Source organism: Acipenser ruthenus, unplaced genomic scaffold, assembly GCF_902713425.1.
Source record: "Acipenser ruthenus unplaced genomic scaffold, fAciRut3.2 maternal haplotype, whole genome shotgun sequence".
Lineage (NCBI taxonomy): Eukaryota > Metazoa > Chordata > Actinopteri > Acipenseriformes > Acipenseridae > Acipenser > Acipenser ruthenus.
In genome coordinates this window covers 48,119-72,758 of record NW_026708094.1, presented here as the reverse complement: position 1 = coordinate 72,758, position 24,640 = coordinate 48,119, and the positions used below count along the sequence as shown (strand labels likewise).

General features: G+C 39.9%; 20 non-coding genes across 20 annotated transcripts; 8 read left to right on the top strand and 12 right to left on the bottom strand.

Moving 5' to 3' along the window:
- Positions 1 to 325: 325 nt before the first annotated feature.
- Positions 326 to 398, bottom strand: trnak-cuu (transfer RNA lysine (anticodon CUU)). The gene has a single exon. It is a non-coding gene; the product is annotated as a tRNA-Lys (tRNA).
- A 2,142-nt stretch (positions 399 to 2,540) lies between these two features.
- Positions 2,541 to 2,746, top strand: LOC131728775 (small nucleolar RNA U3). The gene has a single exon (XR_009322832.1). It is a non-coding gene; the product is annotated as a small nucleolar RNA U3 (small nucleolar RNA).
- Positions 2,747 to 3,462: 716 nt separating this feature from the next.
- Positions 3,463 to 3,573, bottom strand: trnal-caa (transfer RNA leucine (anticodon CAA)). The gene is made up of 2 exons: positions 3,536 to 3,573; positions 3,463 to 3,508 (listed from the first exon to the last, which is right to left on the bottom strand). It is a non-coding gene; the product is annotated as a tRNA-Leu (tRNA).
- Positions 3,574 to 6,134: 2,561 nt separating this feature from the next.
- On the top strand, positions 6,135 to 6,340 carry LOC131728774 (small nucleolar RNA U3). The gene has a single exon (XR_009322831.1). It is a non-coding gene; the product is annotated as a small nucleolar RNA U3 (small nucleolar RNA).
- Positions 6,341 to 7,056: 716 nt separating this feature from the next.
- Positions 7,057 to 7,167, bottom strand: trnal-caa (transfer RNA leucine (anticodon CAA)). Its single transcript has 2 exons — positions 7,130 to 7,167; positions 7,057 to 7,102 (listed from the first exon to the last, which is right to left on the bottom strand). It is a non-coding gene; the product is annotated as a tRNA-Leu (tRNA).
- A 2,556-nt stretch (positions 7,168 to 9,723) lies between these two features.
- LOC131728773 (small nucleolar RNA U3) lies at positions 9,724 to 9,929 on the top strand. The gene has a single exon (XR_009322830.1). It is a non-coding gene; the product is annotated as a small nucleolar RNA U3 (small nucleolar RNA).
- A 716-nt stretch (positions 9,930 to 10,645) lies between these two features.
- trnal-caa (transfer RNA leucine (anticodon CAA)) lies at positions 10,646 to 10,756 on the bottom strand. The gene is made up of 2 exons: positions 10,719 to 10,756; positions 10,646 to 10,691 (listed from the first exon to the last, which is right to left on the bottom strand). It is a non-coding gene; the product is annotated as a tRNA-Leu (tRNA).
- A 347-nt stretch (positions 10,757 to 11,103) lies between these two features.
- Positions 11,104 to 11,176, bottom strand: trnak-cuu (transfer RNA lysine (anticodon CUU)). The gene has a single exon. It is a non-coding gene; the product is annotated as a tRNA-Lys (tRNA).
- A 2,126-nt stretch (positions 11,177 to 13,302) lies between these two features.
- On the top strand, positions 13,303 to 13,508 carry LOC131728770 (small nucleolar RNA U3). The gene has a single exon (XR_009322827.1). It is a non-coding gene; the product is annotated as a small nucleolar RNA U3 (small nucleolar RNA).
- A 715-nt stretch (positions 13,509 to 14,223) lies between these two features.
- On the bottom strand, positions 14,224 to 14,334 carry trnal-caa (transfer RNA leucine (anticodon CAA)). Its single transcript has 2 exons — positions 14,297 to 14,334; positions 14,224 to 14,269 (listed from the first exon to the last, which is right to left on the bottom strand). It is a non-coding gene; the product is annotated as a tRNA-Leu (tRNA).
- A 345-nt stretch (positions 14,335 to 14,679) lies between these two features.
- Positions 14,680 to 14,752, bottom strand: trnak-cuu (transfer RNA lysine (anticodon CUU)). The gene has a single exon. It is a non-coding gene; the product is annotated as a tRNA-Lys (tRNA).
- Positions 14,753 to 16,892: 2,140 nt separating this feature from the next.
- Positions 16,893 to 17,098, top strand: LOC131728778 (small nucleolar RNA U3). The gene has a single exon (XR_009322835.1). It is a non-coding gene; the product is annotated as a small nucleolar RNA U3 (small nucleolar RNA).
- Positions 17,099 to 17,814: 716 nt separating this feature from the next.
- Positions 17,815 to 17,925, bottom strand: trnal-caa (transfer RNA leucine (anticodon CAA)). Its single transcript has 2 exons — positions 17,888 to 17,925; positions 17,815 to 17,860 (listed from the first exon to the last, which is right to left on the bottom strand). It is a non-coding gene; the product is annotated as a tRNA-Leu (tRNA).
- Positions 17,926 to 18,272: 347 nt separating this feature from the next.
- trnak-cuu (transfer RNA lysine (anticodon CUU)) lies at positions 18,273 to 18,345 on the bottom strand. Its single transcript has one exon. It is a non-coding gene; the product is annotated as a tRNA-Lys (tRNA).
- A 2,141-nt stretch (positions 18,346 to 20,486) lies between these two features.
- LOC131728771 (small nucleolar RNA U3) lies at positions 20,487 to 20,692 on the top strand. Its single transcript, XR_009322828.1, has one exon. It is a non-coding gene; the product is annotated as a small nucleolar RNA U3 (small nucleolar RNA).
- Positions 20,693 to 21,408: 716 nt separating this feature from the next.
- Positions 21,409 to 21,519, bottom strand: trnal-caa (transfer RNA leucine (anticodon CAA)). Its single transcript has 2 exons — positions 21,482 to 21,519; positions 21,409 to 21,454 (listed from the first exon to the last, which is right to left on the bottom strand). It is a non-coding gene; the product is annotated as a tRNA-Leu (tRNA).
- Positions 21,520 to 21,866: 347 nt separating this feature from the next.
- Positions 21,867 to 21,939, bottom strand: trnak-cuu (transfer RNA lysine (anticodon CUU)). The gene has a single exon. It is a non-coding gene; the product is annotated as a tRNA-Lys (tRNA).
- Positions 21,940 to 22,893: 954 nt separating this feature from the next.
- trnal-cag (transfer RNA leucine (anticodon CAG)) lies at positions 22,894 to 22,975 on the top strand. The gene has a single exon. It is a non-coding gene; the product is annotated as a tRNA-Leu (tRNA).
- Positions 22,976 to 23,273: 298 nt separating this feature from the next.
- Positions 23,274 to 23,347, top strand: trnai-aau (transfer RNA isoleucine (anticodon AAU)). Its single transcript has one exon. It is a non-coding gene; the product is annotated as a tRNA-Ile (tRNA).
- A 170-nt stretch (positions 23,348 to 23,517) lies between these two features.
- Positions 23,518 to 23,599, bottom strand: trnas-uga (transfer RNA serine (anticodon UGA)). Its single transcript has one exon. It is a non-coding gene; the product is annotated as a tRNA-Ser (tRNA).
- Between the last annotated feature and the right edge of the window lie 1,041 nt (positions 23,600 to 24,640).

Here is a 24,640-nt window from a genome sequence, read left to right as displayed (position 1 = left end):
AAACCGCATTATTTCATTTCAGCACAGACTAGGGTTGTCTATTGTATCAAGGCCCGATTGGGTTTATTACGCACATACTAACTTGCTCCATGAATGATGTAATGACAAGTGTAAAAAAAGAATCAGATTGAAGCCAACCCACGAAAGTAATATTCTTTATTTCAATATCGGTATAGCTTTAAAGGATGCACGCATTTTACAATAGCAATTGCTATATGACAATGACCAATAAGTAATTGTGTTGCAATACTTTATACAATGTGAACAGAATCAGACATTGCTCTGTTGCCTCGAAGAAACATCTACAATTTGTATTTAAAAAGGACGCCCAACGTGGGGCTCGAACCCACGACCCTGAGATTAAGAGTCTCATGCTCTACCGACTGAGCTAGCCGGGCTGTCGGGAGAAAGTTTCTTTCTTTGAGGCGGGGTGAGAGAGGAAGTACCGACAGGTGCGTGGGACCTGAGATTCGGTGTGCTGCTGCTGTAGATGAGTGTTCTGGAGACGCGCTGTGTCTGTGTCTGCGGTGTTACAGCCGTGTGAGTATATTCCAAAAGTAAAGTGTTGGATAATTCGAGATCTAGTCTGTTGAATAAAGCTCTGAGACGTGTGGTTAAATCCCGGTCTCATCAATTTTGTTTTGTTAGATTAAAAGTGTTCCAGCAGCAGGTAAATGTCCCCACACCTTTTGGTTCTGTTTACTTATGCTACACCGCTGCTAAACCTGAACGTTGCTGCTAATTATCTTAACTAAACTTGTATTGTTGTTGAATTGCTCTAATATAGTTAAACCTGTAATGTTGCAGCTAACGTTCCCTAATACTGTTAAAACTTGTGTGTATTAACAATCTGGCTTTTGTTGTTGTACCCTTGCTGCGAAGAGCTGTTTCCAATCACCTAGCACTCTTAAAGAGAAGTGTAATCGCTGCTATATGTTGGTCTAATACCCCATGCTTTTAAAATGTGGCTATTGGCTGGCTTTATTCAATTTCCCCTCCTTGTTTTTAGTACAACTTTAATACATTGTATTGTTAGTTATTTGAACTGATTTATGTGACTCATGGATCATTGTAATAAAGCTTTGTGAATTGTTATTCTGCCTTTGTCATTCTGTTGTCATTCCTATTCCAAACCTTTTAATTAATTTTTAGTAGTGTCGGTATTAGGACTCTCACTGGGTGTCACTGGGTGTGGCTGCTACAATCCCATATAGAATGCGACAAAACAGGTCGCCCTCCTTCATATAAACAGAAAAAGAATAAGTACACACACACACACGAGTTGATTTACTGCAGCGTCAGACATCGGAGGTTCAGCAGTGTACTGCAATGTTGTGAAAAGACGTGTCTAATTCAGGATGGTTGAGCGAGCTATGGCGCTGCGTTCAGATCACAGTTACCCTGGAAGCGTGGCTTCGAATTCCATTTCTGACAGCTCTGTTTGTTCATTAACCACTCAGCCACGGCTACATGCTCTCACGGTTTTCCGTGAAAACAGCCGTATTATTGTCAAAAGAAGCAAACGACACCCGCAGTAATGCTGCAGATGGCAGTATAGGCTAAATAATGAACCCAAGTCAAATGCCTTTGTTGAAACTCTATCAGATTTGTACAAGTCAAGCACACGTGGGAAATAATAATACCATATCCTTTCTGCCAACGTTCATAATAATGAATACATCCTTATTTCAAAATACGTAGCTATTTAACTGATCTTTTCAAAACACCCATACACAAAAGCCTTCTTTCTACTGAAAAACTAACTTGCTTCATGGCTGCTGCTACAGCACTCGGGCACGTTGTGCCTAGCGTTAGAGGACATAGGAGATAAGAAGACCTACAAAATATCACGCGCTGCAGTTTTTCAGTCCGGGGATTATTACAAATTAGCAGACTGTGCATTAAAATACACATGCATGGTGGGCGTCTCTGTTACAAAGAATTGTCACACTTTGTATTTATCTCCATAATGCGCCGGGACAAAATACGCAGATACTTTAAAATTATTTGGAGAATGCGGGCATCGATCCCGCTACTTCTCGCATGCTAAGCGAGCGCTCTACCATTTGAGCTAATTCCCCTTTAATGGTGACAGGGATTCTCATAGGCTTCATCGCAGCTTGATACGAGCAAATCAGATTGTCAGTTGTTTTTTATTTTTATTTTGGCAATGTAGTCTGTGATTGCAAATTTAAAAAAATAATTTAATTAACTAAATAGCAAGTATTTCGACTAGAGGTATGTTTTCAATTTCTTTAAAAAGTAGTCTCAGCTCGTTTATTCAGTCGCTTAGAAATCCACAATCTGTGTCCCGATGCAGCAGCGCTGTGTGCTGTGGCTCGAGCTTGTTTGACGAGGCAGACGATGCAAAAATGCCAATACTTGCTTTTGTATCACACGACAAACTTAAGGTATGCTTTAACGGCTTGGCTGTCTCGAGTTAGTTTGTATTGTTAATGTAACACCTCGTTGTTGCCCAGTCATTGTTTCATATGAAGTAGAGCTTGCCAGTTGGGGGCGACGGTCTGCTAATAAAAGTTAAGACTATATTTGCAAGGATCATTTCTAGAATGAAACACGTTTTGAAGGGATTGGTCTCGGTATCCACCAGGAGGAGTGGCAGTGTTTTCTTCTGAGCACCGAGCTGACAATGAGTGTTGTTATCGGGAACCTACTCGCTGCAAGGAATGACCACTTCAATCTTCAGTCGGGGGTTGCTGAAGGAAGGGGACACATTTTGAGTGTGTATCTCATTCCGGTAGAAACGTAGAAAAAAGAAACCATCAAGCCCACAATTGTTCAGTTGTTTAAATCAATAACCACATTTAAATTGATCATTGCTAATGTCAAAACAATTTAAGAACACTTTAAATAGGGCTTGACTAATATAAAAATATAGCAATGTCTTTTGCACTACGCAGGACTAGATTGAGTTTAAAATAGACATTACATCTGAAAATAACTTGTGCTTACCCCCACTTACAAGGAAGCTGTCAACCTTTGTATTCGTCCTCATAACGTGTTAGAAAATGTAAACAGCAGTTGGAGAATACCGAAGTCGATCATCCTAGCATGTTAAACGAGGGCATTTCTCATTTAAGCTACTTCCACTAATAGATCGTTTATACTGTTCTCAATGGTCCGCATCCCAGCCTGAGACCACGATCCAGTGGCAGTCGGAGATGTTTTTCAAAGTAATATGTTATTTGAAATATTAAAACAATCTTTAGTTAAATAACACATGTTTCTACACAAAATATTTTTCAGTGACTTCGACAAGTAGCCAGTTTACAACAAAAATGCAATCTGTGTTAGGAACGCTATTTTAGTCCGATTTAAAATGGAAATGAAAATGGTATTGAGTGCTGACAAGAGTTTGGTATCAGCTGTTGATTTCCTTGAAACAATCTTTTTTAGTAAAATGAACAAATTGATTCATTTAAAAAATAAGTAAAAGTGAACTGTCAGAAGTGGGATTTGAATCCACGCCTCCATTCGGAGACCAGAACACACAATTCTTTGGAAAGACAGCGTCCTTGAGTCTGGCGCCTTAGACCACTCGGCCATTCTGACAAGCTGCGTATGCTTTAGTAGAAAACCGCATTATTTCATTTCAGCACAGACTAGGGTTGTCTATTGTATCAAGGCCCGATTGGGTTTATTACGCACATACTAACTTGCTCCATGAATGATGTTATGACAAGTGTAAAAAAAGAAACAGATTGAAGCCAACCCACGAAAGTAAGATTCTTTATTTCAATATCGGTATAGCTTTAAAGGATGCACGCATTTTACAATAGCAATTGCTATATGACAATGACCAATAAGTAATTGTGTTGCAATACTTTATACAATGTGAACAGAATCAGACATTGCTCCGTTGCCTCGAAGAAACATCTACAATTTGTATTTAAAAAGGACGCCCAACCTGGGGCTCAAACCCACGACCATGAGATTAAGAGTCTCATGCTCTACCGACTGAGCTAGCCGGGCTGTCGGGAGAAAGTTTCTTTCTTTGAGGCGGGGTGAGAGAGGAAGTACCGACAGGTGCGTGGGACCTGAGATTCGGTGTGCTGCTGCTGTAGATGAGTGTTCTGGAGACGCGCTGTGTCTGTGTCTGCGGTGTTACAGCCGTGTGAGTATATTCCAAAAGTAAAGTGTTGGATAATTCGAGATCTAGTCTGTTGAATAAAGCTCTGAGACGTGTGGTTAAATCCCGGTCTCATCAATTTTGTTTTGTTAGATTAAAAGTGTTCCAGCAGCAGGTAAATGTCCCCACACCTTTTGGTTCTGTTTACTTATGCTACAGCGCTGCTAAACCTGAACGTTGCTGCTAATTATCTTAACTAAACTTGTATTGTTGTTGAATTGCTCTAATATAGTTAAACCTGTAATGTTGCAGCTAACGTTCCCTAATACTGTTAAAACTTGTGTGTATTAACAATCTGGCTTTTGTTGTTGTACCCTTGCTGCGAAGAGCTGTTTCCAATCACCTAGCACTCTTAAAGAGAAGTGTAATCGCTGCTATATGTTGGTCTAATACCCCATGCTTTTAAAATGTGGCTATTGGCTGGCTTTATTCAATTTCCCCTCCTTGTTTTTAGTACAACTTTAATACATTGTATTGTTAGTTATTTGAACTGATTTATGTGACTCATGGATCATTGTAATAAAGCTTTGTGAATTGTTATTCTGCCTTTGTCATTCTGTTGTCATTCCTATTCCAAACCTTTTAATTAATTTTTAGTAGTGTCGGTATTAGGACTCTCACTGGGTGTCACTGGGTGTGGCTGCTACAATCCCATATAGAATGCGACAAAACAGGTCGCCCTCCTTCATATAAACAGAAAAAGAATAAGTTCACACACACACGAGTTGATTTACTGCAGCGTCAGACATCGGAGGTTCAGTAGTGTACTGCAATGTTGTAAAAAGACGTGTCTAATTCAGGATGGTTGAGCGAGCTATGGCGCTGCGTTCAGATCACAGTTACCCTGGAAGCGTGGCTTCGAATTCCATTTCTGACAGCTCTGTTTGTTCATTAACCACTCAGCCGCGGCTACATGCTCTCACGGTTTTCCGTGAAAACAGCCGTATTATTGTCAAAAGAAGCAAACGACACCCGCAGTAATGCTGCAGATGGCAGTATAGGCTAAATAATGAACCCAAGTCAAATGCCTTTGTTGAAACTCTATCAGATTTGTACAAGTCAAGCACACGTGGGAAATAATAATACCATATCCTTTCTGCCAACGTTCATAATAATGAATACATCCTTATTTCAAAATACGTAGCTATTTAACTGATCTTTTCAAAACACCCATACACAAAAGCCTTATTTCTACTGAAAAACTAACTTGCTTCATGGCTGCTGCTACAGCACTCGGGCACGTTGTGCCTAGCGTTAGCGGACATAGGAGATAAGAAGACCTACAAAATATCACGCGCTGCAGTTTTTCAGTCCGTGGATTATTACAAATTAGCAGACTGTGCATTAAAATACACATGCATGGTGGTCGTCTCTGTTACAAAGAATTGTCACACTTTGTATTTATCTCCATAATGCGCCGGGACAAAATACGCAGATACTTTAAAATTATTTGGAGAATGCGGGCATCGATCCCGCTACTTCTCGCATGCTAAGCGAGCGCTCTACCATTTGAGCTAATTCCCCTTTAATGGTGACAGGGATTCTCATAGGCTTCATCGCAGCTTGATACGAGCAAATCAGATTGTCAGTTGTTTTTTTATTTTTATTTTGGCAATGTAGTCTGTGATTGCAAATTTAAAAAAATAATTTAATTAACTAAATAGCAAGTATTTCGACTAGAGGTATGTTTTCAATTTCTTTAAAAAGTAGTCTCAGCTCGTTTATTCAGTCGCTTAGAAATCCACAATCTGTGTCCCGATGCAGCAGCGCTGTGTGCTGTGGCTCGAGCTTGTTTGACGAGGCAGATAATGCAAAAATGCCAATACTTGCTTTTGTATCACACGATAAACATAAGGTATGTTTTAACGGCTTGGCTGTCTCGGGTTAGTTTGTATTGTTAATGTAACACCTCGTTGTTGCCCAGTCATTGTTTCATATGAAGTAGAGCTTGCCAGTTGGGGGCGACGGTCTGCTAATAAAAGTTAAGACTATATTTGCAAGGATCATTTCTAGAATGAAACACGTTTTGAAGGGATTGGTCTCGGTATCCACCAGGAGGAGTGGCAGTGTTTTCTTCTGAGCACCGAGCTGACAATGAGTGTTGTTATCGGGAACCTACTCGCTGCAAGGAATGACCACTTCAATCTTCAGTCGGGGGTTGCTGAAGGAAGGGGACACATTTTGAGTGTGTATCTCATTCCGGTAGAAACGTAGAAAAAAGAAACCATCAAGCCCACAATTGTTCAGTTGTTTAAATCAATAACCACATTTAAATTGATCATTGCTAATGTCAAAACAATTTAAGAACACTTTAAATAGGGCTTGACTAATATAAAAATATAGCAATGTCTTTTGCACTACGCAGGACTAGATTGAGTTTAAAATAGACATTACATCTGAAAATAACTTGTGCTTACCCCCACTTACAAGGAAGCTGTCAACCTTTGTATTCGTCCTCATAACGTGTTAGAAAATGTAAACAGCAGTTGGAAAATACCGAAGTCGATCATCCTAGCATGTTAAACGAGGGCATTTCTCATGTAAGCTACTTCCACTAATAGATTGTTTATACTGTTCTCAATGGTCCGCATCCCAGCCTGAGACCACGATCCAGTGGCAGTCGGAGATGTTTTTCAAAGTAATATGTTATTTGAAATATTAAAACAATCTTTAGTTAAATAACACATGTTTCTACACAAAATATTTTTCAGTGACTTCGACAAGTAGCCAGTTTACAACAAAAATGCAATCTGTGTTAGGAACGCTATTTTAGTCCGATTTAAAATGGAAATGAAAATGGTATTGAGTGCTGACAAGAGTTTGGTATCAGCTGTTGATTTCCTTGAAACAATCTTTTATAGTAAAATGAACAAATTGATTCATTTAAAAAATAAGTAAAAGTGAACTGTCAGAAGTGGGATTTGAACCCACGACTCCATTCGGAGACCAGAACACACAATTCTTTGGAAAGACAGCGTCCTTGAGTCTGGCGCCTTCGACCACTCGGCCATTCTGACAAGCTGCGTTTGCTTTAGTAGAAAACCGCATTATTTCATTTCAGCACAGACTAGGGTTGTCTATTGTATCAAGGCCCGATTGGGTTTATTATGCACATACTAACTTGCTCCATGAATGATGTAATGACAAGTGTAAAAAAAGAATCAGATTGAAGCCAACCCACGAAAGTAATATTCTTTATTTCAATATCGGTATAGCTTTAAAGGATGCACGCATTTTACAATAGCAATTGCTATATGACAATGACCAATAAGTAATTGTGTTGCAATACTTTATACAATGTGAACAGAATCAGACATTGCTCTGTTGCCTCGAAGAAACATCTACAATTTGTATTTAAAAAGGACGCCCAACGTGGGGCTCAAAACCACGACCCTGAGATTAAGAGTATCATGCTCTACCGACTGAGCTAGCCGGGCTGTCGGGAGAAAGTTTCTTTCTTTGAGGCGGGGTGAGAGAGGAAGTACCGACAGGTGCGTGGGACCTGAGATTCGGTGTGCTGCTGCTGTAGATGAGTGTTCTGGAGACGCGCTGTGTCTGTGTCTGCGGTGTTACAGCCGTGTGAGTATATTCCAAAAGTAAAGTGTTGGATAATTCGAGAGCTAGTCTGTTGAATAAAGCTCTGAGACGTGTGGTTAAATCCCGGTCTCATCAATTTTGTTTTGTTAGATTAAAAGTGTTCCAGCAGCAGGTAAATGTCCCCACACCTTTTGGTTCTGTTTACTTATGCTACACCGCTGCTAAACCTGAACGTTGCTGCTAATTATCTTAACTAAACTTGTATTGTTGTTGAATTGCTCTAATATAGTTAAACCTGTAATGTTGCAGCTAACGTTCCCTAATACTGTTAAAACTTGTGTGTATTAACAATCTGGCTTTTGTTGTTGTACCCTTGCTGCGAAGAGCTGTTTCCAATCACCTAGCACTCTTAAAGAGAAGTGTAATCGCTGCTATATGTTGGTCTAATACCCCATGCTTTTAAAATGTGGCTATTGGCTGGCTTTATTCAATTTCCCCTCCTTGTTTTTAGTACAACTTTAATACATTGTATTGTTAGTTATTTGAACTGATTTATGTGACTCATGGATCATTGTAATAAAGCTTTGTGAATTGTTATTCTGCCTTTGTCATTCTGTTGTCATTCCTATTCCAAACCTTTTAATTAATTTTTAGTAGTGTCGGTATTAGGACTCTCACTGGGTGTCACTGGGTGTGGCTGCTACAATCCCATATAGAATGCGACAAAACAGGTCGCCCTCCTTCATATAAACAGAAAAAGAATAAGTACACACACACATGAGTTGATTTACTGCAGCGTCAGACATCGGAGGTTCAGCAGTGTACTGCAATGTTGTAAAAAGACGTGTCTAATTCAGGATGGTTGAGCTTTGGCACTGCGTCCAGATCACAGTTACCCTGGAAGCGTGGGTTCGAATTCCATTTCTGACAGCTCTGTTTGTTCATTAACCACTCAGCCACGGCTACATGCTCTCACGGTTTTCCGTGAAAACAGCCGTATTATTGTCAAAAGAAGCAAACGACACCCGCAGTAATGCTGCAGATGGCAGTATAGGCTAAATAATGAACCCAAGTCAAATGCCTTTGTTGAAACTCTATCAGATTTGTACGTGTCAAGCACACGTGGGAAATAATAATACCATATCCTTTCTGCCAACGTTCATAATAATGAATACATCCTTATTTCAAAATACGTAGCTATTTAACTGATCTTTTCAAAACACCCATACACAAAAGCCTTATTTCTACTGAAAAACTAACTTGCTTCATGGCTGCTGCTACAGCACTCGGGCACGTTGTGCCTAGCGTTAGCGGACATAGGAGATAAGAAGACCTACAAAATATCACGCGCTGCAGTTTTTCAGTCCGGGGATTATTACAAATTAGCAGACTGTGCATTAAAATACACATGCATGGTGGGCGTCTCTGTTACAAAGAATTGTCACACTTTGTATTTATCTCCATAATGCGAAGGGACAAAATACGCAGATACTTTAAAATTATTTGGAGAATGCGGGCATCGATCCCGCTACTTCTCGCATGCTAAGCGAGCGCTCTACCATTTGAGCTAATTCCCCTTTAATGGTGCCAGGGATTCTCATAGGCTTCATCGCAGCTTGATACGAGCAAATCAGATTGTCAGTTGTTTTTTATTTTTATTTTGGCAATGTAGTCTGTGATTGCAAATTTAAAAAAATAATTTAATTAACTAAATAGCAAGTATTTCGACTAGAGGTATGTTTTCAATTTCTTTAAAAAGTAGTCTCAGCTCGTTTATTCAGTCGCTTAGAAATCCACAATCTGTGTCCCGATGCAGCAGCGCTGTGTGCTGTGGCTCGAGCTTGTTTGACGTGGCAGACGATGCAAAAATGCCAATACTTGCTTTTGTATCACGCGACAAACTTAAGGTATGCTTTAACGGCTTGGCTGTCTCGAGTTAGTTTGTATTGTTAATGTAACACTTCGTTGTTGCCCAGTCATTGTTTCATATGAAGTAGAGCTTGCCAGTTGGGGGCGACGGTCTGCTAATAAAAGTTAAGACTATATTTGCAAGGATCATTTCTAGAATGAAACACGTTTTGAAGGGATTGGTCTCGGTATCCACCAGGAGGAGTGGCAGTGTTTTCTTCTGAGCACCGAGCTGACAATGAGTGTTGTTATCGGGAACCTACTCGCTGCAAGGAATGACCACTTCAATCTTCAGTCGGGGGTTGCTGAAGGAAGGGGACACATTTTGAGTGTGTATCTCATTCCGGTAGAAACGTAGAAAAAAGAAACCATCAAGCCCACAATTGTTCAGTTGTTTAAATCAATAACCACATTTAAATTGATCATTGCTAATGTCAAAACAATTTAAGAACACTTTAAATAGGGCTTGACTAATATAAAAATATAGCAATGTCTTTTGCACTACGCAGGACTAGATTGAGTTTAAAATAGACATTACATCTGAAAATAACTTGTGCTTACCCCCACTTACAAGGAAGCTGTCAACCTTTGTATTCGTCCTCATAACGTGTTAGAAAATGTAAACAGCAGTTGGAGAATACCGAAGTCGATCATCCTAGCATGTTAAACGAGGGCATTTCTCATGTAAGCTACTTCCACTAATAGATCGTTTATACTGTTCTCAATGGTCCGCATCCCAGCCTGAGACCACGATCCAGTGGCAGTCGGAGATGTTTTTCAAAGTAATATGTTATTTGAAATATTAAAACAATCTTTAGTTAAATAACACATGTTTCTACACAAAATATTTTTCAGTGACTTTGACATGTAGCCAGTTTACAACAAAAATGCAATCTGTGTTAGGAACGCTATTTTAGTCCGATTTAAAATGGAAATGAAAATGGTATTGAGTGCTGACAAGAGTTTGGTATCAGCTGTTGATTTCCTTGAAACAATCTTTTATAGTAAAATGAACAAATTGATTCATTTAAAAAATAAGTAAAAGTGAACTGTCAGAAGTGGGATTTGAACCCACGAGTCCATTCGGAGACCAGAACACACAATTCTTTGGAAAGACAGCGTCCTTGAGTCTGGCACCTTAGACCACTCGGCCATTCTGACAAGCTGCGTTTTCTTTAGTAGAAAACCGCATTATTTCATTTCAGCACAGACTAGGGTTGTCTATTGTATCAAGGCCCGATTGGGTTTATTACGCACATACTAACTTGCTCCATGAATGATGTAATGACAAGTGTAAAAAAAGAATCAGATTGAAGCCAACCCACGAAAGTAAGATTCTTTATTTCAATATCGGTATAGCTTTAAAGGATGCACGCATTTTACAATAGCAATTGCTATATGACAATGACCAATAAGTAATTGTGTTGCAATACTTTATACAATGTGAACAGAATCAGACATTGCTCCGTTGCCTCGAAGAAACATCTACAATTTGTATTTAAAAAGGACGCCCAACGTGGGGCTCGAACCCACGACCCTGAGATTAAGAGTCTCATGCTCTACCGACTGAGCTAGCCGGGCTGTCGGGAGAAAGTTTCTTTCTTTGAGGCGGGGTGAGAGAGGAAGTACCGACAGGTGCGTGGGACCTGAGATTCGGTGTGCTGCTGCTGTAGATGAGTGTTCTGGAGACGCGCTGTGTCTGTGTCTGCGGTGTTACAGCCGTGTGGGTATATTCCAAAAGTAAAGTGTTGGATAATTCGAGAGCTAGTCTGTTGAATAAAGCTCTGAGACGTGTGGTTAAATCCCGGCCTCATCAATTTTGTTTTGTTAGATTAAAAGTGTTCCAGCAGCAGGTAAATGTCCCCACACCTTTTGGTTCTGTTTACTTATGCTACACCGCTGCTAAACCTGAACGTTGCTGCTAATTATCTTAACTAAACTTGTATTGTTGTTGAATTGGTTTAATATAGTTAAACCTGTAATGTTGCAGATAACGTTCCCTAATACTGTTAAAACTTGTGTGTATTAACAATCTGGCTTTTGTTGTTGTACCCTTGCTGCGAAGAGCTGTTTCCAATCACCTAGCACTCTTAAAGAGAAGTGTAATCGCTGCTATATGTTGGTCTAATACCCCATGCTTTTAAAATGTGGCTATTGGCTGGCTTTATTCAATTTCCCCTCCTTGTTTTTAGTACAACTTTAATACATTGTATTGTTAGTTATTTGAACTGATTTATGTGAATCATGGATCATTGTAATAAAGCTTTGTGAATTGTTATTCTGCCTTTGTCATTCTGTTGTCATTCCTATTCCAAACCTTTTAATTATTTTTTAGTAGTGTCGGTATTAGGACTCTCACTGGGTGTCACTGGGTGTGGCTGCTACAATCCCATATAGAATGCGACAAAACAGGTCGCCCTCCTTCATATAAACAGAAAAAGAATAAGTACACACACACACACGAGTTGATTTACTGCAGCGTCAGACATCGGAGGTTCAGCAGTGTACTGCAATGTTGTAAAAAGACGTGTCTAATTCAGGATGGTTGAGCGAGCTATGGCGCTGCGTTCAGATCACAGTTACCCTGGAAGCGTGGGTTCAAATTCCATTTCTGACAGCTCTGTTTGTTCATTAACCACTCAACCACGGCTACATGCTCTCGCGGTTTTCCGTGAAAACAGCCGTATTATTGTCAAAAGAAGCAAACGACACCCGCAGTAATGCTGCAGATGGCAGTATAGGCTAAATAATGAACCCAAGTCAAATGCCTTTGTTGAAACTCTATCAGATTTGTACAAGTCAAGCACACGTGGGAAATAATAATACCATATCCTTTCTGCCAACGTTCATAATAATGAATACATCCTTATTTCAAAATACGTAGCTATTTAACTGATCTTTTCAAAACACCCATACACAAAAGCCTTATTTCTACTGAAAAACTAACTTGCTTCATGGCTGCTGCTACAGCACTCGGGCACGTTGTGCCTAGCGTTAGCGGACATAGGAGATAAGAAGACCTACAAAATATCACGCGCTGCAGTTTTTCAGTCCGGGGATTATTACAAATTAGCAGACTGTGCATTAAAATACACATGCATGGTGGGCGTCTCTGTTACAAAGAATTGTCACACTTTGTATTTATCTCCATAATGCGCCGGGACAAAATACGCAGATACTTTAAAATTATTTGGAGAATGCGGGCATCGATCCCGCTACTTCTCGCATGCTAAGCGAGCGCTCTACCATTTGAGCTAATTCCCCTTTAATGGTGCCAGGGATTCTCATAGGCTTCATCGCAAATCAGATTGTCAGTTGTTTTTTATTTTTATTTTGGCAATGTAGTCTGTGATTGCAAATTAAAAAAAAAATTTAATTAACTAAATAGCAAGTATTTCGACTAGAGGTATGTTTTCAATTTCTTTAAAAAGTAGCCTCAGCTCGTTTATTCAGTCGCTTAGAAATCCACAATCTGTGTCCCGATGCAGCAGCGCTGTGTGCTGTGGCTCGAGCTTGTTTGACGAGGCAGACAATGCAAAAATGCCAATACTTGCTTTTTATCATGCGACAAACTTAAGGTATGCTTTAACGGCTTGGCTGTCTCGGGTTAGTTTGTATTGTTAATGTAACACCTCGTTGTTGCCCAGTCATTGTTTCATATGAAGTAGAGCTTGCCAGTTGGGGGCGACGGTCTGCTAATAAAAGTTAAGACTATATTTGCAAGGATCATTTCTAGAATGAAACACGTTTTGAAGGGATTGGTCTCGGTATCCACCAGGAGGAGTGGCAGTGTTTTCTTCTGAGCACCGAGCTGACAATGAGTGTTGTTATCGGGAACCTACTCGCTGCAAGGAATGACCACTTCAATCTTCAGTAGGGGGTTGCTGAAGGAAGGGGACACATTTTGAGTGTGTATCTCATTCCAGTAGAAACGTAGAAAAAAGAAACCATCAAGCCCACAATTGTTCAGTTGTTTAAATCAATAACCACATTTAAATTGATCATTGCTAATGTCAAAACAATTTAAGAACACTTTAAATAGGGCTTGACTAATATAAAAATATAGCAATGTCTTTTGCACTACGCAGGACTAGATTGAGTTTAAAATAGACATTACATGTGAAAATAACTTGTGCTTACCCCCACTTACAAGGAAGCTGTCAACCTTTGTATTCGTCCTCATAACGTGTTAGAAAATGTTAACAGCAGTTGGAGAATACCGAAGTCGATCATCCTAGCATGTTAAACGAGGGCATTTCTCATGTAAGCTACTTCCACTAATAGATCGTTTATACTGTTCTCAATGGTCCGCATCCCAGCCTGAGACCACGATCCAGTGGCAGTCGCAGATGTTTTTCAAAGTAATATGTTATTTGAAATATTAAAACAATCTTTAGTTAAATAACACATGTTTCTACACAAAATATTTTTCAGTGACTTCGACAAGTAGCCAGTTTACAACAAAAATGCAATCTGTGTTAGGAACGCTATTTTAGTCCGATTTAAAATGGAAATGAAAATGGTATTGAGTGCTGACAAGAGTTTGGTATCAGCTGTTTATTTCCTTGAAACAATCTTTTATAGTAAAATGAACAAATTGATTCATTTAAAAATAAGTAAAAGTGAACTGTCAGAAGCGGGATTTGAACCCACGCCTCCATTCGGAGACCAGAACACACAATTCTTTGGAAAGACAGCGTCCTTGAGTCTGGCGCCTTAGACCACTCGACCATTCTGACAAGCTGCGTTTGCTTTAGTAGAAAACCGCATTATTTCATTTCAGCACAGACTAGGGTTGTCTCGTATCAAGGCCCGATTGGGTTTATTACGCACATACTAACTTGCTCCATGAATGATGTAATGACAAGTGTAAAAAAAGAATCAGAATGAAGCCAACCCACGAAAGTAAGATTCTTTATTTCAATATCGGTATAGCTTTAAAGGATGCACGCATTTTACAATAGCAATTGCTATATGACAATGACCAATAAGTAATTGTGTTGCAATACTTTATACAATGTGAACAGAATCAGACATTGCTCCGTTGCCTCGAAGAAACATCTACAATTTGTATTTAAAAAGGACGCCCAATGTGGGGCTCGAACCCACGACCCTGAGATTAAGAGTCTCATGCTCTACCGACTGAGCTAGCCGGGCTGTCGGGAGAAAGTTTCTTTCTTTGAGGCGGGGTGAGAGAGGAAGTACCGACAGGTGCGTGGGACCTGAGATTCGGTGTGCTGCTGCTGTAGATGAGTGTTCTGGAGACGCGCTGTGTCTGTGTCTGCGGTGTTACAGCCGTGTGAGTATATTCCAAAAGTAAAGTGTTGGATAATTCGAGAGCTAGTCTGTTGAATAAAGCTCTGAGACGTGTGGTTAAATCCCGGTCTCATCAATTTTGTTTTGTTAGATTAAAAGTGTTCCAGCAGCAGGTAAATGTCCCCACACCTTTTGGTTCTGTTTACTTATGCTACACCGCTGCTAAACCTGAACGTTGCTGCTAATTATCTTAACTAAACTTGTATTGTTGTTGAATTGCGCTAATATAGTTAAACCTGTAATGTTGCAGCTAAAGTTCCCTAATACTGTTAAAACTTGTGTGTATTAACAATCTGGCTTTTGTTGTTGTACCCTTGCTGCGAAGAGCTGTTTCCAATCACCTAGCACTCTTAAAGAGAAGTGTAATCGCTGCTATATGTTGGTCTAATACCCCATGCTTTTAAAATGTGGCTATTGGCTGGCTTTATTCAATTTCCCCTCCTTGTTTTTAGTACAACTTTAATGCATTTTATTGTTAGTTATTTGAACTGATTTATGTGAATCATGGATCATTGTAATAAAGCTTTGTGAATTGTTATTCTGCCTTTGTCATTCTGTTGTCATTCCTATTCCAAACCTTTTAATTAATTTTTAGTAGTGTCGGTATTAGGACTCTCACTGGGTGTCACTGGGTGTGGCTGCTACAATCCCATATAGAATGCGACAAAACAGGTCGCCCTCCTTCATATAAACAGAAAAAGAATAAGGACACACACACACGAGTTGATTTACTGCAGCGTCAGACATCGGAGGTTCAGCAGTGTACTGCAATGTTGTGAAAAGACGTGTCTAATTCAGGATGGTTGAGCGAGCTATGGCGCTGCGTTCAGATCACAGTTACCCTGGAAGCGTGGGTTCGAATTCCATTTCTGACAGCTCTGTTTGTTCATTAACCACTCAGCCACGGCTACATGCTCTCACGGTTTTCCGTGAAAACAGCCGTATTATTGTCAAAAGAAGCAAACGACACCCGCAGTAATGCTGCAGATGGCAGTATAGGCTAAATAATGAACCCAAGTCAAATGCCTTTGTTGAAACTCTATCAGATTTGTACAAGTCAAGCACACGTGGGAAATAATAATACCATATTCTTTCTGCCAACGTTCATAATAATGAATACATCCTTATTTCAAAATACGTAGCTATTTAACTGATCTTTTCAAAACACCCATACACAAAAGCCTTATTTCTACTGAAAAACTAACTTGCTTCATGGCTGCTGCTACAGCACTCGGGCACATTGTGCCTAGCGTTAGCGGACATAGGAGATAAGAAGACCTACAAAATATCACGCGCTGCAGTTTTTCAGTCCGGGGATTATTACAAATTAGCAGACTGTGCATTAAAATACACATGCATGGTGGGCGTCTCTGTTACAAAGAATTGTCACACTTTGTATTTATCTCCATAATGCGCCGGGACAAAATACGCAGATACATTAAAATTATTTGGAGAATGCGGGCATCGATCCCGCTATTTCTCGCATGCTAAGCGAGCGCTCTACCATTTGAGCTAATTCCCCTTTAATGGTGCCAGGGATTCTCATAGGCTTCATCGCAGCTTGATACGAGCAAATCAGATTGTCAGTTGTTTTTTATTTTTATTTTGGCAATGTAGTCTGTGATTGCAAATTTAAAAAAATAATTTAATTAACTAAATAGCAAGTATTTCGACTAGAGGTATGTTTTCAATTTCTTTAAAAAGTAGTCTCAGCTCGTTTATTCAGTCGCTTAGAAATCCACAATCTGTGTCCCGATGCAGCAGCGCTGTGTGCTGTGGCTCGAGCTTGTTTGACGTGGCAGACGATGCAAAAATGCCAATACTTGCTTTTGTATCACGCGACAAACTTAAGGTATGCTTTAACGGCTTGGCTGTCTCGAGTTAGTTTGTATTGTTAATGTAACACTTCGTTGTTGCCCAGTCATTGTTTCATATGAAGTAGAGCTTGCCAGTTGGGGGCGACGGTCTGCTAATAAAAGTTAAGACTATATTTGCAAGGATCATTTCTAGAATGAAACACGTTTTGAAGGGATTGGTCTCGGTATCCACCAGGAGGAGTGGCAGTGTTTTCTTCTGAGCACCGAGCTGACAATGAGTGTTGTTATCGGGAACCTACTCGCTGCAAGGAATGACCACTTCAATCTTCAGTCGGGGGATGCTGAAGGAAGGGGACACATTTTGAGTGTGTATCTCATTCCGGTAGAAACGTAGAAAAAAGTTACCATCAAGCCCACAATTGTTCAGTTGTTTAAATCAATAACCACATTTAAATTGATCATTGCTAATGTCAAAACAATTTAAGAACACTTTAAATAGGGCTTGACTAATATAAAAATATAGCAATGTCTTTTGCACTACGCAGGACTAGATTGAGTTTAAAATAGACATTACATCTGAAAATAACTTGTGCTTACCCCCACTTACAAGGAAGCTGTCAACCTTTGTATTCGTCCTCATAACGTGTTAGAAAATGTAAACAGCAGTTGGAGAATACCGAAGTCGATCATCCTAGCATGTTAAACGAGGGCATTTCTCATGTAAGCTACTTCCACTAATAGATCGTTTATACTGTTCTCAATGGTCCGCATCCCAGCCTGAGACCACGATCCAGTGGCAGTCGCAGATGTTTTTCAAAGTAATATGTTATTTGAAATATTAAAACAATCTTTAGTTAAATAACACATGTTTCTACACAAAATATTTTTCAGTGACTTCGACAAGTAGCCAGTTTACAACAAAAATGCAATCTGTGTTAGGAACGCTATTTTAGTCCGATTTAATATGGAAATGAAAATGGTATTGGGTGCTGACAAGAGTTTGGTATCAGCTGTTGATTTCCTTGAAACAATCTTTTATAGTAAAATGAACAAATTGATTCATTTAAAAAATAAGTAAAAGTGAACTGTCAGAAGTGGGATTTGAACCCACGCCTCCATTCGGAGACCGGAACACACAATTCTTTGGAATGACAGCGTCCTTGAGTCTGGCGCCTTAGACCACTCGGCCATTCTGACAAGCTGCGTTTGTTTTAGTAGAAAACGGCATTATTTCATTTCAGCACAGACTAGGGTTGTCTATTGTATCAAGGCCCGATTGGGTTTATTACGCACATACTAACTTGCTCCATGAATGATGTAATGACAAGTGTAAAAAAAGAATCAGATTGAAGCCAACCCACAAAAGTAAGATTCTTTATTTCAATATCGGTATAGCTTTAAAGGATGCACGCATTTTACAATAGCAATTGCTATATGACAATGACCAATAAGTAATTGTGTTGCAATACTTTATACAATGTGAACAGAATCAGACATTGCTCCGTTGCCTCGAAGAAACATCTACAATTTGTATTTAAAAAGGACGCCCAACGTGGGGCTCGAACCCACGACCCTGAGATTAAGAGTCGCATGCTCTACCGACTGAGCTAGCCGGGCTGTCGGGAGAAAGTTTCTTTCTTTGAGGTGTGGTGAGAGAGGAAGTACCGACAGGTGCGTGGGACCTGAGATTCGGTGTGCTGCTGCTGTAGATGAGTGTTCTGGAGACGCGCTGTGTCTGTGTCTGCGGTGTTACAGCCGTGTGAGTATATTCCAAAAGTAAAGTGTTGGATAATTCGAGAGCTAGTCTGTTGAATAAAGCTCTGAGACGTGTGGTTAAATCCCGGTCTCATCAATTTTGTTTTGTTAGATTAAAAGTGTTCCAGCAGCAGGTAAATGTCCCCACACCTTTTTGGTTCTGTTTACTTATGCTACACCGCTGCTAAACCTGAACGTTGCTGCTAATTATCTTAACTAAACTTGTATTGTTGTTGAATTGCTCTAATATAGTTAAACCTGTAATGTTGCAGCTAACGTTCCCTAATACTGTTAAAACTTGTGTGTATTAACAATCTGGCTTTTGTTGTTGTACCCTTGCTGCGAAGAGCTGTTTCCAATCACCTAGCACTCTTAAAGAGAAGTGTAATCGCTGCTATATGTTGGTCTAATACCCCATGCTTTTAAAATGTGGCTATTGGCTGGCTTTATTCAATTTCCCCTCCTTGTTTTTAGTACAACTTTAATACATTGTATTGTTAGTTATTTGAACTGATTTATGTGACTCATGGATCATTGTAATAAAGCTTTGTGAATTGTTATTCTGCCTTTGTCATTCTGTTGTCATTCCTATTCCAAACCTTTTAAATAATTTTTAGTAGTGTCGGTATTAGGACTCTCACTGGGTGTCACTGGGTGTGGCTGCTACAATCCCATATAGAATGCGACAAAACAGGTCGCCCTCCTTCATATAAACAGAAAAAGAATAAGTACACACACACACGAGTTGATTTACTGCAGCGTCAGACATCGGAGGTTCAGCAGTGTACTGCAATGTTGTGAAAAGACGTGTCTAATTCAGGATGGTTGAGCGAGCTATGGTGCTGCGTTCAGATCACAGTTACCCTGGAAGCGTGGGTTCAAATTCCGTTTCTGACAGCTCTGTTTGTTCATTAACCACTCAGCCACGGCTACATGCTCTCATGGTTTTCCGTGAAAACAGCCGTATTATTGTCAAAAGAAGCAAACGACACCCGCAGTAATGCTGAAGATGGCAGTACAGGCTAAATAATGAACCCAAGTCAAATGCCTTTGTTGAAACTCTATCAGATTTGTACAAGTCAAGCACACGTGGGAAATAATAATACCATATCCTTTCTGCCAACGTTCATAATAATGAATACATCCTTATTTCAAAATACGTAGCTATTTAACTGATCTTTTCAAAACACCCATACACAAAAGCCTTATTTCTACTGAAAAACTAACTTGCTTCATGGCTGCTGCTACAGCACTCGGGCACGTTGTGCCTAGCGTTAGCGGACATAGGAGATAAGAAGACCTACAAAATATCACGCGCTGCAGTTTTTCAGTCCGGGGATTATTACAAATTAGCAGACTGTGCATTAAAATACACATGCATGGTGGGCGTCTTTGTTACAAAGAATTGTCACACTTTGTATTTATCTCCATAATGCGCCGGGACAAAATACGCAGATACTTTAAAATTATTTGGAGAATGCGGGCATCGATCCCGCTACTTCTCGCATGCTAAGCGAGCGCTCTACCATTTGAGCTAATACCCCTTTAATGGTGCCAGGGATTCTCATAGGCTTCATCGCAGCTTGATACGAGCAAATCAGATTGTCAGTTGTTTTTTATTTTTATTTTGGCAATGTAGTCTGTGATTGCAAATTTAAAAAAATAATTTAATTAACTAAATAGCAAGTATTTCGACTAGAGGTATGTTTTCAATTTCTTTAAAAAGTAGTCTCAGCTCGTTTATTCAGTCGCTTAGAAATCCACAATCTGTGTCCCGATGCAGCAGCGCTGTGTGCTGTGGCTCGAGCTTGTTTGACGAGGCAGACGATGCAAAAATGCCAATACTTGCTTTTGTATCACACGACAAACTTAAGGTATTCTTTAACGGCTTGGCTGTCTCGAGTTAGTTTGTATTGTTAATGTAACACCTCGTTGTTGCCCAGTCATTGTTTCATATGAAGTAGAGCTTGCCAGTTGGGGGCGACGGTCTGCTAATAAAAGTTAAGACTATATTTGCAAGGATCATTTCTAGAATGAAACACGTTTTGAAGGGATTGGTCTCGGTATCCACCAGGAGGAGTGGCAGTGTTTTCTTCTGAGCACCGAGCTGACAATGAGTGTTGTTATCGGGAACCTACTCGCTGCAAGGAATGACCACTTCAATCTTCAGTCGGGGGTTGCTGAAGGAAGGGGACACATTTTGAGTGTGTATCTCATTCCGGTAGAAACGTAGAAAAAAGAAACCATCAAGCCCACAATTGTTCAGTTGTTTAAATCAATAACCACATTTAAATTGATCATTGCTAATGTCAAAACAATTTAAGAACACTTTAAATAGGGCTTGACTAATATAAAAATATAGCAATGTATTTTGCACTACGCAGGACTAGATTGAGTTTAAAATAGACATTACATCTGAAAATAACTTGTGCTTACCCCCACTTACAAGGAAGCTGTCAACCTTTGTATTTGACCTCATAACGTGTTAGAAAATGTAAACAGCAGTTGGAGAATACCGAAGTCGATCATCCTAGCATGTTAAACGAGGGCATTTCTCATGTAAGCTACTTCCACTAATAGATCGTTTATACTGTTCTCAATGGTCCGCATCCCAGCCTGAGACCACGATCCAGTGGCAGTCGGAGATGTTTTTCAAAGTAATATGTTATTTGAAATATTAAAACAATCTTTAGTTAAATAACACATGTTTCTACACAAAATATTTTTCAGTGACTTCGACAAGTAGCCAGTTTACAACAAAAATGCAATCTGTGTTAGGAACGCTATTTTAGTCCGATTTAAAATGGAAATGAAAATGGTATTGAGTGCTGACAAGAGTTTGGTATCAGCTGTTGATTTCCTTGAAACAATCTTTTATAGTAAAATGAACAAATTGATTCATTTAAAAAATAAGTAAAAGTGAACTGTCAGAAGTGGGATTTGAACCCACGCCTCCATTCGGAGACCAGAACACACAATTCTTTGGAAAGACAGCGTCCTTGAGTCTGGCGCCTTAAACCACTCGGCCATTCTGACAAGCTGCGTTTGCTTTAGTAGAAAACCGCATTATTTCATTTCAGCACAGACTAGGGTTGTCTATTGTATCAAGGCCCGATTGGGTTTATTACGCACATACTAACTTGCTCCATGAATGATGTAATGACAAGTGTAAAAAAAGAATCAGATTGAAGCCAACCCACGAAAGTAAGATTCTTTATTTCAATATCGGTATAGCTTTAAAGGACGCACGCATTTTACAATAGCAATTGCTATATGACAATGACCAATAAGTAATTGTGTTGCAATACTTTATACAATGTGAACAGAATCAGACATTGCTCCGTTGCCTCGAAGAAACATCTACAATTTGTATTTAAAAAGGACGCCCAACGTGGGGCGCGAACCCACGACCCTGAGATTAAGAGTCTCATGCTCTACCGACTGAGCTAGCCGGGCTGTCGGGAGAAAGTTTCTTTCTTTGAGGCGGGGTGAGAGAGGAAGTACCGACAGGTGCGTGGGACCTGAGATTCGGTGTGCTGCTGCTGTAGATGAGTGTTCTGGAGACGCGCTGTGTCTGTGTCTGCGGTGTTACAGCCGTGTGAGTATATTCCAAAAGTAAAGTGTTGGATAATTCGAGAGCTAGTCTGTTGAATAAAGCTCTGAGACGTGTGGTTAAATCCCGGTCTCATCAATTTTGTTTTGTTAGATTAAAAGTGTTCCAGCAGCAGGTAAATGTCCCCACACCTTTTGGTTCTGTTTACTTATGCTACACCGCTGCTAAACCTGAACGTTGCTGCTAATTAACTTAACTAAACTTGTATTGTTGTTGAATTGCTCTAATATAGTTAAACCTGTAATGTTGCAGCTAACGTTCCCTAATACTGTTAAAACTTGTGTGTATTAACAATCTGGCTTTTGTTGTTGTACCCTTGCTGCGAAGAGCTGTTTCCAATCACCTAGCACTCTTAAAGAGAAGTGTAATCGCTGCTATATGTTGGTCTAATACCCCATGCTTTTAAAATGTGGCTATTGGCTGGCTTTATTCAATTTCCCCTCCTTGTTTTTAGTACAACTTTAATACATTGTATTGTTAGTTATTTGAACTGATTTATGTGACTCATGGATCATTGTAATAAAGCTTTGTGAATTGTTATTCTGCCTTTGTCATTCTGTTGTCATTCCTATTCCAAACCTTTTAATTAATTTTTAGTAGTGTCGGTATTAGGACTCTCACTGGGTGTCACTGGGTGTGGCTGCTACAATCCCATATAGAATGCGACGAAACAGGTCGCCCACCTTAATATAAACAGAAAAAGAATAAGTTCACACACACACCAGGTGATTTACTGCAGCGTCAGATATCGGAGGTTCAGCAGTGTACTGCAGTGTTGGGCAAAGTCGTCGGTGTCAGTCAGGATGGCCGAGCGGTCTAAGGCGCTGCGTTCAGGTTGCAGTCTCTCTGGAGGCGTGGGTTCGAATCCCACTTCTGACAAAGCTTTTTGTTCATTTATTTCTTAAAACGTCCACTGAATGCTTGGTAATTTGATTTGTTTTTCTTGTTAGTATTCAAATCACAAGGTCGTTAAATGAGAGAAAGTCACCGCAAGCCTGCACCTCACCAGATCCTTCACACTGTTAAACTGCCTCATTATGATGAGGCCTCTAATTATGCCTTTCTGATACTTTGAATGTGTTATTGTTCAGTTTAACATGAGAACATCTTGGTAGAACAATCATAATGTCCGCAGGACTTATTTTCCTCGGGTTCTAGTAGCAAGTTTTGAGTGTGTGGCCGGTTAGCTCAGTTGGTTAGAGCGTGGTGCTAATAACGCCAAGGTCGTGGGTTCGATCCCCGTACGGGCCACGGCTTTTCTTCTTTAAAGAAACCACAGCATTTGTAATTGTGCCAAAATGAACATTCTTTAACAAAATGAACCGAAGCGATATGAAGTACAACCAGTAATATTTCAGACTTCCTGAGCTTTAAACATGTATTAACAATGAACACATACAATCAATTAAAAACAAAGCTTACTTAGTCGGCAGGATTCGAACCTGCGCGGGGAAACCCCAATGGATTTCAAGTCCATCGCCTTAACCACTCGGCCACGACTACATGCTCGCCCGGTTAGTTGTGAAAATATCCAAAAGAAGTAACGGCTCCCGCAGTAATGCTGTAGATGGCAGTATAGGCTAATGAACCAAAGTCAAATGCCTTTGTTGAAACTCTGTCAGATTTGTACAAGGCAAGCACACGTGGGAAAAGTAAATACAATATACTTTCTGTTAATGTTCATAATAATGAATACATCTTTATTTCAAAATACGTAGCTATTTAACTGATCTTTTCAAAACACCCCCAACCACAAAAAACAAAGTAGATATTTATTTCAACTGAAAAACTGACTTGCTTCATGGCTGCTGCCAGAGCACTCGAGCACGTTCTGGCTAGCGTGAGCGGACTAAGCAGATAACAAGATCTACAAAATATCACATGCCAATAAAACTTACCATAATTATGTTCATTTTATTATTATTTATTTAGCAGACGCCTTTATCCGTGGCGACTTACAGAGACTAGGGTGTGTGAACTATGCATCAGCTGCAGAGTCACTTACAGTTACATCTCACCCGAAAACAGAGCACAAGTAAGTTAAATGTCTTGCTCAGGGGCACACAATGAGTCAGTGGCTGAGGTGGGATTTGTACCGGGGGACCTCCTGGTTACAAGCCCTTTATCTTTAACCACTGGACCACACAGCCTCCTACAACAAAATCACACCCCAGAGGGACTCGAAACAACAATCCCTGGCATAGAAAGACAGTGCCTTATCCATTAGGCCGCAAGGGCTGACACGAAAAGCACATTTGGTAGTACTAAAGAAAGTGGGAACAATAGTATCGTGATTTAATACATCATATCCAAGCCATCGTTGGTGTTCAAACACAACAGAGTGTTACATTGGGAAAGGGACGTACTTGTCAGTACGTATTTGACATTCATGTGGGAAGATTTAAGATTGTGAAGAAGTTTAAATATGCTATGTATTTGCGCATTGGGAACCTTACATAAATTAGGTTTTTGATTAATGCCACTTTCTTACGGACAGTAATCAAGGTGACGATACAAGACCAGAGCCAATGAAGCAGTTATTTT